This window comes from Mycteria americana, chromosome Z (assembly GCF_035582795.1).
Source record: "Mycteria americana isolate JAX WOST 10 ecotype Jacksonville Zoo and Gardens chromosome Z, USCA_MyAme_1.0, whole genome shotgun sequence".
Taxonomy (NCBI): domain Eukaryota; kingdom Metazoa; phylum Chordata; class Aves; order Ciconiiformes; family Ciconiidae; genus Mycteria; species Mycteria americana.
The window spans coordinates 34,665,555-34,678,294 of record NC_134396.1 but is presented as its reverse complement, the minus strand read 5'-3'; the positions used below and the strand labels follow the sequence as shown (position 1 = coordinate 34,678,294).

The 12,740-nt window shown below is 41.4% G+C and overlaps 1 protein-coding gene across 3 annotated transcripts in view; it reads right to left on the bottom strand.

Annotated features, from left to right (window-relative positions):
• CEP78 (centrosomal protein 78) overlaps positions 1-1,120 on the bottom strand; it is a 28,587-nt gene extending 27,467 nt beyond the window's left edge. The window contains exon 1 of one of the 3 annotated variants that reach the window (XM_075527283.1): positions 965-1,120. The gene's annotated coding sequence lies outside the window, so the exon portion shown is untranslated. The other 2 variants (XM_075527286.1, XM_075527284.1) reach the window with 2 other exon arrangements.
• Between the last annotated feature and the right edge of the window lie 11,620 nt (positions 1,121-12,740).

Here is a 12,740-nt window from a genome sequence, read left to right as displayed (position 1 = left end):
ACACAACCCTAGAGTGTCTTGACTGACTCTGAGAGTGAACACAGGGGACAAGTATTTACTATCTCTTTCAATACAGAAGCAAGAAGACATGAGATGATACTAGCTGGTTACAAATTAAAGTAAGAAAAGTAAAAAGGACATAGTAAAACTGAGAAATCCAGTTCCATGCTAAGCAGTTTTAGGAAGCTCTAAGTTTATAGCGATTCAAAAAACAGCTGGGCAAATTTATAGGGGGGCAAAAAAGTTCCACACAAGACCACCGACCACAGAAACAATGACCGTGCCCTACATCCGGAACTGCAAGATGCACACAGGAAGCTTAACTACATGTTTAGTCTCTGCTTATACACTCTATTAAGCAAGGCCTGGTGGTCTGCTCAGGCTGAACACATTTTATTTGACCTGTCGGGCCACTGTACTTAAGTATATAATACAGCATCCACCTAACATACGCAAATAAAAAACTCTGGTTATAACTGGGGCAAAACAGGGTTTTTTATGTTTCACCCACTCAGTATTGCCACCAACTCAGGGAACTACTTCACTGCTCCGCTTCGCCAGCAAAGTACACCATTACACCAGCACGAACTGGGGGCTGCGCTGACCGCCATCAGCCACGGGGACGCGAGAGAAGCGCTCGGGGGGGGCAGCAGCGACACCCGCTCCCTCCCGCCCCATACCACCCCCCCACCCCGCTCGAACGGTCCCACCTGCCCGGACGGGGCCTCGGCCAGCCCCTGCGGGCTCCCAGCTGGGCCACCAGCCCCCGGCCCGCTCCTCCATCGGAGGCGCCACGGCGACGACCGCGCAGGAGCTACCCGCCTTCTCCCCCGTGCCCCAGCCACGACCCCGAAGCCCGCGAGCCGCCGCCCTCGGCGGTAACCTCGCACCTCCGCCCGAGCCCGCCGGCCGCCGCGAGCCGTTACAGCACCCGCCCGCCTCCGCACGGCGCTGCGCCGCTCACCGCGCGCGGCCGTTTCCCTGGGATCCCAACCGCCGCTGGCGCGCCAGGCTGCGCCCGATTGGCTGCCGCGCCTCCGCCCTCCTCCCTTCACACGTTCAAAATGGCCGCGCCCAACGGCCGGGCCGCCCCGCCTCGCCCCGCCGGCGCGGGGCGGGCGCTGCTCGCCACCGTCGCCGTCGCCCCTGCGCGCGAGGGGCGGGGCACTCCCCAGCGCGCGGCCGGCCCCGCTCCGGGAGGGCGCGCGCTCATTGGCCGTTGGCCGGCCGGGCCCCGCAGCCGCCTGGCTCCGGCAGCGGCGGGGAGGCCTGGCGGGGCGCGGCGTTCCTGCCGCCTCCTCCCCGCTCCCTCTCCTCCCGTGCAGGCGGGTGCCGCCGCCCGAACGCGGCCCCGCGACGGGGCGGGCCGGCCCCCGCAGGCCGGGCACAGCCAGCCGGCGGGAGCTGCGCTTCCTCGGTGCCGGCAGCCCCCGGCCCTAGCCGTGCATCTTGCGGGGGGGTGGCCTGCCTGGCTCCCGCCCGAGGCCGACCGGCACTCGGGGAATCGGCAAGGCACAGTTAGCTGTTCTCGTCATGACTGCCGCGTAAGCGCTCCTGCTGGCGGCAGGGAAGGTTTAATACATTCCTTTCTCCCTCATCCCCACGCGAGCGTAGTGTGTCTTTAGACCACGGCTAGACAGGAGGTTTTAGACAAAATTTTACAGCTAAACGGAAACTACTGCTTCCTGAAAAATCCTTTCAATGGAGCGCTAGAAGAAAGCAGACATGCCGTCCTTCGGTATGTCATTGTGCACACTGCGCAGCTTTACTGCCAGCAAAGCACAGCCACGAGGGGCTGTGCGGACACGGAAACGCTCTGAATTACAGCGGTAGCTGCAGTCGGCTGGTCTCGGCAGTCTGAGGGCGAGTAAACAAATTCCTCTTTCACAGCTACAGTTCTCATTAGTTTGCTAGCTTGGCTTACACAGACATGCCTTCAGTTCGGGTCAGAGACTTCTCACTAGCGTTCCGTGGAGAGCATTCCAAGGTGCGCCATTTCAGGCAAAATGGCTCAAATGTACTCCGTGCACTGATCCTAGGATTTCCAGTTCATTCGCAGATAGGGACAGCAACTGCTTAAGAAAATTATGACTGTGAATTGACGAATAAGAGAGATTTGGTTATTTAAATGGTTATGCTTCTAGTCTGCTTGTAGGCAGCAGGATTTAAACTCTAAAGCGGAGAAAACTCCAGAGAAATTAAACAGGTTAAGGCCCCTAGAACATTGTGAGAACACTGTATGTTCACGCAGATGTAATATTACATGCTGTCTTTAACAAGAGAAGCAACTGAAGTAGCCTGAGTGCTATTATCAAGTGTGCCAGAACAAGAATTATTTCAGTGAGTCTGGAGGTCACCATCCGTACAAGTTGTTTCACCATGACGTTTTGTGAGTTGAACATAAAAGACGAGGGACATAGGACCATAATCGGCCAAATGGCAACAGCAGTTTTTCATTTCTTGACTGTATGACAAAATATTTCGGGTGCTTGTCCACACTTCTGGGTGCCACAGACTAAACTCAAGCAAAATAAAATATTCTGAAGGATCTTTCCTTTTAAAGATTTGCTGTTTGTGCTAGTTAGTTAAATCGCTTTTTAGCAGCTAGGGAGTTAACAAGTAGGGACTACTTCACTGCTAGCCCGCATGCATTTGAAATTCTTTGATTCGTATGTCCATAATCACTTTTGTACTTTTTTTTAAATTTACTTTACTCACTTCTCTGGACAGTCTTTTCACTCAGTCAGGATTTTGCTCTTGCTCTACAAACCATCTTTTATCTACAAATCAAAGGTGTAAGATGATAACCACATCTTGTAATATCACTTAGGGGTGGAATTTTTGGGCATGTCCCTGTTTTCTTTGGAAAATTAATCTAACGTGCTTGATACGATATTTCAGAAGTAGTAACTTGGAATTCTGTGCATTTTAAGCTATGAAAAATAGACAGCATCTGTGAGGATTCCAGGAGGGACAGATCTGGTATTTGCAGACATTATACACTGGAGACTCCAGCCTTGCCTTTGGTTGTCAATTTCAGTGTCAATTATGTTGTCGACTGTAGAGACTAGGATTTCAAGAGGAATTTTAAATCGCAGCAGCACTGTCACTGCCATGTAAATGAAGCAAGAAGCTTATCTGTATGCAATTGATTAGTCATGTGTTGTGCACCAAGAATAATCCTGAAATAAAAGTAAGATGAAGAGTGATTAGACTGTTAATATAGCTCTTGTTATTTTGTGGCATTTCAGAACTATTATCCGTGTTCTTTGTTGGATAGAGCCTTGAAACAATCACACTAGATCTCTAAAACTCCAGGCTGCATAGATCATAATTAAGTTATAATTAAAAGGGAATTTGTCGTGTCAGTAAATAGACATCTCCAAAGCTGAAATGCATAATATTGCAGAGAACCTGCTGCAAGTTGCTCCCTACCAAACTTTGTTTTCTTTAAAAAATAATGCTAAGCATTCCTTTCCTCAACATTTGTTTCATTGGTTTTGCTTTGCATTCTATTTAATCCTCTGAAGTTTAAGATTTTTTTTTTTTTACTTTTTTTTTTTTTAATAAAATTTTGGTACACGACACATCTGCCAAAAGGGCTGGGTACTGAGGAAGTGTCAAAAGTGTTCTGTGTATATGAATCATTGTGTAGGCTCTAAAGTCAGGCTTTATGCAGTAGGCAGCTGTAGTATGTGTAATGATGAATGTACAGCTGATGTCTTATTCTGCATTCCAGTCTTTCATCTGTAGGGTTTCCACAGCCTACAAACTGAATTAATCCTCTTTTATGGCCACTGTGTGCTTTGAAAATAACATAAAGGTTTGAATCATTGATCAGTTGCTAAAAAATTTAATAAGATACTGTCATTCAAGAATTGTTCTAGATTTCTAGGAAAAAAACCATACACGCAAGCTATGACCACTTCAACCTGAACCACAGTATTATGTGAACGGGGTATGTACTACACTCTCTCTTATTTTGCAAATGATTAAAAAAACATATTATCATCCTGTCATTCAAAAGTATTCCATAGTCTTTTGTGGTCACAGACTTCCAGATAGTTACACTTGTCTCACATATTCAATGTAGAAATGACAGAAGACAGAAGATAACTGTATTAGAGCATCAAAGTTTGCCACAGTTAAGACTTAACAATACTTATTCAGGGCACTAGAAAAGAGGCCAATTTATACTCTTAGTGATTAACAAGATACTAATACAACACATTTTTTAATAGCTTTTCTTCATTTCTTGCATTTATTCATTGCTGTATATAGAAGCCCAACTCACTCAGCAATAATGAGACCTTTATTTTGTTTCTTAGTAACTATCCATACAGTTAAGGTAGTATTTAAATATTTTTAAGCATGTAATATGTATGACACGCTTGTAAAAACATACATTTTTGGGTGCTTAGGTCTTGGAGTAAGCCCTTTTGCTGTGTTTCTTTTATTCATGTTCACTCATTGCCTGCATAGCACTTCTGACAACATTCTGACATTATGAAAACTATTTACTTGTCTCATTAAAGCATTAAAAAATAAGACTTGGAATTTTTACTGTAGTGTTTTATGTTTTCTCTTTGGCTAGATTTCTCATTTGTATGTAAAATGTCCTATAGTTTGTAATTGTGACTATAACCATTACTTGCTTTTCCAGTCAGAGACAGTTCCCATTACTGTTTTAGATCTTAAAAAATATGAAATGATTTGGTAAGATACCAGATGTCTCTGCTCTAGAGAACAGTCCCAAAACAGACCTAATTCTGTCACTTTGGCAAACGATGTCTTCTTCACCAGTCATCACTTTGCTGAATTTGTTCTCAGTGTTTCTTCCTGTATCATTCTAGGCCATATGGTCTTTGGATTTTTTTTGTTGTTTGTTTAATGTATACTAATTCTAATTTTTAATCTGATGTAACACTGCAAGCTTTTGTCACGCTCACACCGTAGCCAGTGTTAGCTTTCTTAGAGGCATTACGGAGAAAAAAAAGGGCTGTGCGCTCTACCCTGTTAGTGAGCAGCAGATATTTTCTCTTGGCTTTATGAGGGCGTCTGGCAGATATCCTGCTTGGTTGGTGTTCTTCCACATTATCCCTTACTGCATGGTACGTGTTAAAGGAACAACTTAATATTTTGTCTTTTTTTTTTTTTTAAACTTCTGTATGTAGCCTTTTAAAGTCTGCTTCCAAGACTAAATAGCTAGCAATTTTCCTCTGTTCTGCAGAATGCCAGCTGGCATTGCATGCTAAGTGGCAAAAGTACAAAAACAAAATTTCCAAAACTATTTGAAAACGTTTTAAGAGCTGCTGCTGGGGCAGTTCTTTATAGCTTTTGTCCAGAAGCCTGAGAAGATACTTTGTTGCTAGGTGGCAATGTTCCTCAAGCAAAGATGTATTGGTAGAGCCTGTAAATCTTTTCCTTAAAGCAAGGAGGAAATAATTATTTCATTATGTCATCATCAGACAGCTTGATCATACTTTTCTTGGAAGCTCATGATTGCATAATGACAAGTGCACAGTGTTATTTATTATTTGCATTATACCGTAACAGGACATGGCACTTTAGCACACACAAAACGTGTAAAACAAACGACAAAATCTCAATGTCTAACTCAGGGCAGTCCAAAGGCACATCAAGTTAAAAAAAAAAAATGAGTCATTGTTGGTGAATTTTCACAGTAAGGCACACTGAGAGATCCAAAGAGGTATAAAACTTGGTGTAAAGAAAGAAGTTCTTCTGATAGTAAGCAATTGAACAAAAACTTGTGAAACATGGAGTGGGCACTGGGGACTGAAGCAGCAATAAGGAGATACGCTTTGGACAGCCTGAAAGGAAAGGAGAAAGAGAAAGTTGGCCAAGATGGAAGAATAAAATACTTATGGACTAAGGAGAAAAAAGAAAAATGCTGAGAGTGCAAGGGTAAATACTCTTAGTTTCAGAAATCTTGGGTTGGATATAGGCCAAATAGATTCAGTTCTTTTCTCTCTGCAATAGCCAGCCATGCCATCCATCCCATGGATTAGCACTCAGTTTAGTAGACTGGGAGCTCCAAGTCCATGTGATGAAGCCTGAATGCAAAGCAGAAGTTGTTTAGTGGAAATGGGATTTTTTTCCTTTTGTCTATCACTGGCTTGCATTTTGTTCTCAAAAGCTATGTTTCTAGCCTGCAGTATAATTTTGTTGTTTCTTTCTGTCTCACTGTCAGAGATGTACAGAAAAACTTTTCTCTCTTTTTGTCTCTCCTTCTCATTCATTATCTCCCTGTTTAATTTTTTTCTATGTTTCAAAATTACTGTTTAACAAAATCAACCATCTAGGTAAAAAAGGGTTAGAAAATAAATCATTATTCCCCCTAAAGTTGTGCTGAAAACTATCTATGATCAATTCTGAAGGTCATATATTGTTATAACTTTAACAAGAAGCCACAATGAAAAAATCACCCAGAAAACTAAATGCCCCAAAGTTAGGAAATGACTAAATAATGAGTGTGGAGGATATAGAAAGAAAGTATGAACAAAAATAGCAACATCATTTACTGTGTGTTGATACATAAGATATAAGATATCATATATACTATATATATCCTATTGTATATAGGATAAAATATGACATGTATATGTATAATTATTGCAATTGTATCTATAAGAACATAAATATGTAAAAATAATATATGTTAAATAACATCTTTTTTCTGTTGAAACAGATAATTAAGTAGGTAAAATTTATGATACAATGAATGTGTATGAAAATAATGCACTTTTAGCTAACTGTTCTTGACCTTAATTTCTCTCCTAGCTTGGGAACCATTTCCTAGGCTTCATTGCATAGAGTTAGTCACGCTGTTTTGGTCACTACACAGACCTGCACAGCCTGAGCTGCCAGACTAAGTTATAGTAACAGTAGTAACTCCTATATACTGATTTTGAAATATATAGTAATTTTGAATATCAAAGCTGAAGAAGGATGGAAGATATGGGTTTTCATTAGGGTAGCTTTCAGATATGCTTTCCGTCTGCTGATGAAACGTATGGATTACAACAGACTCAATCACATAGAATTAAATGGTTCAAAGGAGGAATATTGTTTATCCTCATTCCAGCTTTGTAATATTAATGCATAAGATGGTATTGCAAGGGGATCCTAATGCCTGAAGAACACAGAACTTTCCAGACAAAACATCTCCCAAGAGGTGTAGGCAGGAATCAAGACACCCAGGTAAGCTACCGTACTTGGCACTGCCGCTGAATGGCCAGATATTCCCTCTGAATGCCTGCGCACCCTGGCTTGAAGAAGATCAGGCAGAGGCAGCCAGCAGCACAGGATGAAGCAGAATATGGTTCTTACACAGCTTTCATTACCAGACCGGTACTCAGCTATACAGGGTAAGAGAGCTAAATATCATTGGATTAAGTCAATGAAATTGAATTAATTCATCAAATATTTAGTGCATAATTACAATAATAAATGTATTTCTTCTTTTCAGCTTTCCATCATTACTAGTCTAATCACTTCTGACATTTTACTCAATATATAATGACTTCTTTTCTGTTAATGGCAAGTCCCCATGTGACATTAAATGAAGCTTGCTCAGACTCAGAATTTTTGCATACTTGCATAGTTCTTCTTGTGTCTTTGAATTTGAGAGATTTTCTAGTAGGGTAATCCATAGACCATTTTATATTTCTAGATACAAGTTTATTTCAAAAAGAGAGAACTAAAAGATCAACAAATATGTTTGGAACTGGATAGATGTATTCTTGGTTTTGACCTGAAGTAAAGTTTGAATGTGTCTTTTATTAAAATGTAGAAGGCCTTTATTAAAAGTTCATAAGAAAAAACAAAGAAATTCAGAAATTCTTTAGAAAATATTGCCTAGTTTTCTGAAACTTCATGAAAACAATTAGGAATCTTTATTATTTTGTACTGAGGTAATATTATCTACATATTTCACTAAGTAATTTATGAGTTCCCATGGATGATCAAAAATTTAATCTTAGTAAATTTTTGTGCAGTTTGCTACATATCCATCTAGATTTGCATCTACATTTTAAAGTTTGAAGAAATGTGTATTTCAAGCTTTAGATCAGGATCTTTTGGGGAGACAACCCACTGTAAAATCGGGGTTATGATCTATTTTGGCAAGAGTATTCCATCATATAATCCCATTACACTAAAAGTTATATTGTTTTAGTGGGCAATTTCTGTTTCTTCCTTTTTTTGTTTTGATTTTACATCTTCTTTGCAAATAGCTTCATGTAAATAATTCAGCTGAATTGGAGGCCATTTTTTGAAAACTTCTGATGAAATTCAGTGAAAGGGAAGGAATGTGTTTTTCTTGTTTAAATCAAATTCTACTCTTTCTCAAAAGCATTAAAATTTTCCTAAGTTAGAAATTTCTTTTAAACTGTTCTTTCAGGTGAAGCTTACCAATTTCCACAAGAAAGTAAATTATCAAGGTAAATTATTCTTTTAAAGATAAATATTTGTGCTGTTTTTACTGGGCTTTTAAATTATACATTAAGATCTTAAGTAGCATATTTTTTATTCTGAATATTCTTTTCAGGATCTTCCTAAAATACCTTTTGCACCTGTCATCTGAGAAAAATGCTTTGCTAGTTCATTATAGATATGAATGGCTCCCAAAATATGCAAGCCCTAAGCACCAAAAACACAGAAATTCACTCAACTTCATAAACATCTAGCCAAGGCACTGAATCAGGCACTGAGTTTTCTTAAAGGCAAATAAGAATTGATAACTTCCTAAAAGTTATAAAAATACAAAAAGAAAAGGAAAGAAAGTTTGAAAAGAAAAATGTAAGTATACCAAAGAACCTTTTATGTTTTACAAAGCCAGTTTTATTTCTCAATATAAAAGTAGTTTAACTTTTATGACATGTAAGACATACAAGCAATGAAAGAATGAACTTGCACACTTTTAACCCAAACTTAATAAATTACAGACTATACTGTAATGGCAAGGACAGTATTACTTCCAAATACAGTACTCAGAGAATGCTCAAATCTTCAGAATGCAACACTAATTTCACTTCATGAGAGAAGGATACCACAGGAAGAATGATTTTTAGCACCTGTCTTTGAGAAAAGTAGACCTCAAGAGTGATTGTACTGTGCAAGAGAGTATTTTGAGGAAAGAGTGTGACATATTTAAATAGAAAATACTGGTTTTTGTGTAATGATCTGTGGCATTTGTATAAATTAATTTCAAAACATTCACATTTTAATTCTTCATTTGCCTTTACTAAAAAGACAGCGCACTTAAAGCATGATTAATTTTAGTTAATCATAATGGAAGAAGTTCATAGCACTACATTTTTATAGTGTGATGTGAAGTTTGATTCTCTTTAAAAGCACTTAAAGAACAATACAAAAATTGCTGCACATGAAAAGATTTCAGGCTTTACAATGAGGACTTTTTTGCAACATGTCACACAAAAATAAGAACTATCATACCACTAAATTTCAATACACTTGAGACAAATTTAAAAGAGTCAGCAACGTTAGAGTTGCAAATTTAAGAGTCAGCAACAACCCACATAGACTTGTGAGTCGACACTCACAAGTCTATGGGGCCAGATGGGATCCACCTGAGGGTACTGAGGGAGCTGGTGGAAGAGCTTGCCAAGCCATTCTCCATCATTTATCAGCAGTCTTGGTTAACAGGGGAGGTCCCAGACGACTGGAGGCTTGCCAATGTGATGCCCATCTACAAGAAGGGCCGGAAAGAGGATCCGAGGAACTACAGGCCTGTCAGCCTGGCCTCGGTACTGGGGAAAATTATCAAGCGGTTCATCTTGAGTGTGCTCAACAGGCATGTGCAGGCCAACCAGGGGATCAGGCCCAGCCAGCATGGGTTCATGAAAGGCAGGTCCTGCTTGACTAACCTGATCTCCTATGACAAGGTGATCCATGTAGTGGTCAAGGGAAAGGCTGTGGATGTTGTCTACCTGGACTTCATAAAGCCTTTGACACGGTTTCCCACAGCATTCTCCTAGAGAAGCTGGCGGCTCATGGCTTAGGAGGCTGTACTCTTTGATGGGTAAAAAACTGGCTGGATGGCCAAGCCCAGAGAGTTGTGGTGAATGGAGTTTACTCCAGTTGGCGGCCGGTCACAAGCGGTGTTCCCCAGGGCTCAGTTTTGGGGCCAGTCTTGTTTAATATCTTTATCAATGATCTGCATGAGGGGATCGAGTGCACCCTCAGTAAGTTTGCAGACGACACCAAGTTGGGCAGGAGTGTTGATCTGCTTGAGGGTAGGAAGGCTCTACAGAGGGACCTGGACAGGCTGGATCGATGGGCCGAGACCAATTGTATGAGCTTCAACAAGGCCAAGTGCTGGGTCCTGCACTTGGGCCACAGCAACCCCATGCAACGCTACAGGCTTGGGGAAGGGTGGCTGGAAACCTGCCTGGCAGAAGAGGACCTGGGAGTGCTGGTTGACAGCCGCCTGAATATGAGCCAGCAGTGTGCCCAGGTGGCCAAGAGAGCCAACAGCATCCTGGCTTGTATCAGAAATAGTGTGGCCATCAGGAGTATGGAAGTGATCGTCCCCCTGTACTCAGCACTGGTGAGGCTGCACCTCGAATACTGTGTTCAGTTTTGGGCCCCTCACTACAAGAGAGACATTTTGGTGCTGGAACGTGTCCAGAGAAGGGCAACGAAGCTGGTGAAGGGTCTGGAGCAGAAGTCTGATGAGGAGCGGCTGAGGGAACTGGGGTTGTTTAGCCTGGAGGAAAGGAGGCTGAGGGGAGACCGTATGGCTCTCTACAACTACTTGACAGGAGGCTGTAGAGAGGTGGGGGTCGGTCTCTTCTCCCAGGTAACAAGCAACAGGATGAGAGGAAATGGCCTCAACTTGCATCAGGGGAGGTTTAGACTGGATATTAGGAAAAAATTCTTTAATGAAAGAGTGTTCAAGCATTGGAACAGGCTGCCCAGAGAGGTGGTGGAGTCACCCTCCCTGGAGAAGTTCAAAAAACATGTATATGTGGCACTTCAGGACATGGTTTAGTAGGCATGGAGGTGTTGGGGTGACGGTTGGACTAGATGTTCTTAGAAGTCTTTTCCAACCTTAATGATTCTATGATTCTATGATTACTGCTGTCAAGAACAATTTTTTTTTGCCAACAAATCATAACAAGGCTATATAATTTAGAGCTAGATTCAATTTTTCAACAAATTAAGCTCCATCTTCAGTTCTTTCCATTTCCAAATTAAGCTTCCATTTTCAAATTAAGCTCATTTTCCTTACTAGGTAAGGTTGGATAAATAATGGAAGGACAACATTTTAAGAATAGAATTTCAAGAATATTGAAGCACATACAAAGCAAAACCTAACTCTATTTCAGACAGTCCACCCGAACTTCTAAAATCATCATCTGAGTTTTCAGAACTGTCAGAGATCAAATATTTTATTGCTTATAAACGAAAGAAAATTTCTATTCAGAAATTAATCAGAATCAACAAATGTTCATCCCTCAAACTAAGAGTACAACAAATGTCCTTCTTGTTCAGACCAGGCATCCCTCTAGTCCAGTATTCATTTTGCTATAGTGGCCAGTGGAAATACTGTGTAGGCACAAAAGCCTGGCCCTTTTCTGTGGTTCACTCCCCTTGTACTCTCCCAGCATCCACAGCTGTTTTACTAGGCCTGTTGGGGAGGACATTCACACCTTGTCCTTTTGCTATCCATGATTGACCTGTCACCCAGTACTTTGTGTAACCCATTTTTTGAAGTTGCTTATGTTGTCTGTCTCTACAAGCTTCTCAGCAGCAAGTTCAGTGCCTGCTACGTAAGAACTTTAATTTTTTACACAAAAGCTCCAGGTTGTTTCATAAAATGTCCCTTAGTTCTGCAAATGTGGGATTTAGTATATAACAGTTCTGCAAGCACTTGGACAACCACCTTCATGATTTTTTAAACCACAATCATACCCTCAGTTGGGCTTATCTTCTCCAAGCTGAAGTCCTGGTCCTTCTAATTTGTTCTTGCAAAGAAGCTGTTCCACCGCATGACTGTTTTAGCTGCCCTTCTCTGAGCTTTCTCTTAGGTAACTCCACTACATCCTTCTTGAGATGCAGAAAACAGAACTGGACATGGTACCCACAACCCACAGGCTCACCAAGGTTTTGACCGCAAGGAGATGCCTCTGCCCTGTTTTCGGCACCCTTTTGGTGATTGCCAACGTCCTGTTGTATTTTCAGCTGCTGATGTGCGCTGGGCGAATTATTTCGAAGAGGTGTCAGTGATGACTCCCAGAACTGCCTCCTGAGTTGTAAGTCTGAATTAAGCATTATAAAAGCATTTAATTGTGTGCTTAGTGTATCTCTCATTCTGAGCAGAATCACGTTTTCGGTGCTGAATTTTCCTGTGCTTCCTCAGTCTAAAAGAATAAAAGCCCAGGAGTACTAATTTTAAGGCAGAGCACAGAATAGGAAATACCTTTTCGGTGGTAGTCCGGATCCTTGGCCTACACTTCATGGAGAGCTATTTGTGGTACTGTTCAGTGGTACTGGTTTTGCAGAAGGCAAAAAGGCAAAATGACAGCAGAAAAGCTTTTTAATATAATACAGAATCATCTTCATATAAAATTAATTTTCCTGTTATTACTTCTCCTCCAGGGGAGATTTACCCTCTTTTTATTTACCATGAATCTTTGACATTATGCTGGATGCTGCTTCAGGCAGCACTACTTAGGACATCCATCTAATATGTG